Source organism: Cebus imitator, unplaced genomic scaffold, assembly GCF_001604975.1.
Source record: "Cebus imitator isolate Cc_AM_T3 unplaced genomic scaffold, Cebus_imitator-1.0 Scaffold24, whole genome shotgun sequence".
In the NCBI taxonomy this organism is placed as follows: domain Eukaryota; kingdom Metazoa; phylum Chordata; class Mammalia; order Primates; family Cebidae; genus Cebus; species Cebus imitator.
The window spans coordinates 12,932,980-12,934,954 of record NW_016107339.1 but is presented as its reverse complement, the minus strand read 5'-3'; the positions used below and the strand labels follow the sequence as shown (position 1 = coordinate 12,934,954).

The 1,975-nt window shown below is 59.6% G+C and overlaps 1 protein-coding gene across 2 annotated transcripts in view; it reads right to left on the bottom strand.

The window, feature by feature from the left end:
- RGL2 (ral guanine nucleotide dissociation stimulator like 2) overlaps positions 1–625 on the bottom strand; it is a 7,770-nt gene extending 7,145 nt beyond the window's left edge. The window contains exon 1 of one of the 2 annotated variants that reach the window (XM_017522679.2): positions 56–625. The gene's annotated coding sequence lies outside the window, so the exon portion shown is untranslated. The remainder of the gene's footprint in view (positions 1–55) is intronic. The other variant, XM_017522680.2, reaches the window with a different exon arrangement.
- Positions 626–1,975: the final 1,350 nt, after the last annotated feature.

Here is a 1,975-nt window from a genome sequence, read left to right as displayed (position 1 = left end):
GGACGGGGTGACGAGTACGGGGACGCGCAGGGTCACAGGGTGCTCAGGCTCTGACCTGCTCGGGAGGGGTGGGGGCAGCGTGGGTCCTGGGCCGCTGTTGCTGTAGGTCTCCGGACCCGGACCGAGTCCCCTCCCCGGCTTTTCCGTACCCCTCGAAACCCCCCCGCCGGGCTCCTAGGCCTCCCGCCCTTTCCGCTCCCCCCCGCGTCCGCCCGCTCCGAGAGCAGGAGCCAAAAGGGGAAGGAAGTGAGGACAGGAGCCAGGGCCACGGACTAGGGGAGCGCTGGACGCTCAGGGGCCAGGACCCAGGAGCCCAAGTCCCTAGCTCCACTGTCCTCCGCCTCCGCACTCCGCGATTCTGGAGACCACGTCGCCCCGCACTGAATTGCAATAAAGATTCCTGTCTCCAGCCCGCGGGGAAAGGCAGGAGCAGAATTTGACATTCCCTTCCCCAACACGAACACGACTAAAACTCCCGCGGTAAGCTTTTCAGGCGGAGAAAGAGCGGGTCACTCCACCCCGCGGGGTTACGCTCCCCACCCAACCCACGAAGGTAGCGGACCGAAATCCCGGCCGGGTTTTCCGAAGGGCCCTCGGTTCCCGCCCCCGCGCCAGGGGGCGGGGCAGGAAGTAGCCACTTCCGGTTCCAGATTCTGCGCTCTGGGGCTTCCGGCGCTGGGATCTCGGCTGGCTAGGTGTCGCCTCGCCGGTGGAGTCCCTACTGCTTGCGGACATCTCATGCGCCAGTAGTAGCGCCCGACGCCGAACTGTGTCGACGGGGCGTTCTCTGAGGGATTCAGGGTCACTCTGGAAGGGACCAGAAGTGATTGGAAGATTTATTCAGGTTGGAAAGGGGTTGGAATGAGAGACCCGGTTGAAAGCATTGGGACACAATTTTATTCCCACACGATTAAACCCGTTACCCCGTCGGTCTGTCCGACCGTCCTGACTCGGACGTCCCTAAGCTGCGCTGTCGCTTCCTTCGTCAACGTCCAGCAGCTATCTGATGAGCGCCCTCCAGTGGGCGTTAGCCCCGGCGCGGGGCTTACAGCGGTGGACAGATAGGCGGGTCCCAGTCCTCGAGGAGCGCACGGTCCACGGGGAGACAGGCATTTAACGACGACTCACACGATCGCTTAAATACAACTGGTGAGCCGCACAGGAGGGACGCGCGGCAGCCTGCGGGGAATGACGAGGCTGACCTGGTCTGCGATTCAGCGAGGGCAAGGGTAGAACCAGGCAGAGGGAACAGAGGGCTGGGACCTGGAGGTGGGCGGGAGGCGTTTGCTTCATTGGAGGAAAGGAATAATTCTCTGTGTGATGAGCGTCGAGAGGAGGGCTGGGGAACACCATCTAGGGCTGGAGAATTAAGCAGTGGCGCCAGTGCGGGGGACTTGTAAGCCAGGGCAAGACGAATGGATTTGGCCCTAGAGCACCGGTTCTCCCAGTATAGCCTCGACCTTACAGGTCGCTGAGACTGTCCGGGGGTATGCGAGATTAAGACTTTTTTTTTTTTTTAAGAAGGGGTTTCACCATGATGGCCAGGCTGGTCTTGAACTCCTGACCTCAGGTGATCCACCCGCCTCGGCCTCCCAAAGTGCTAGGATTACAGGCGTGAGCCACCGCGCCTGGCCTCCCTTAATGATTTTTAAGAGGTCCTGAAAGAAAAAAATCTTAAGAACCACTGCCCTAGAGCTCCAAGAAGGAGAATGCCATAAGGTTTGTGTTTTTCAAAAAAGCATTTCCCGGGCCGCGTGTGGTGGCTCATGCCTGTAATTCCACTTTGGAGGCCCAGAGGGGTAGATCACCTGAAGTCAGGAGTCCAAGACCAGCCTGGCCAACATGGCAAAACCCCATCTCTACTAAAAATCCAAAAATTAGCTGGTGTTGTGGCGTGTGCCTGTAATCCCAGCTACTTAAGAGGCAGGAGAATCGCTTGAACCCAGGAGGTGGAGGTTGCAGTGAGCGGAGATTG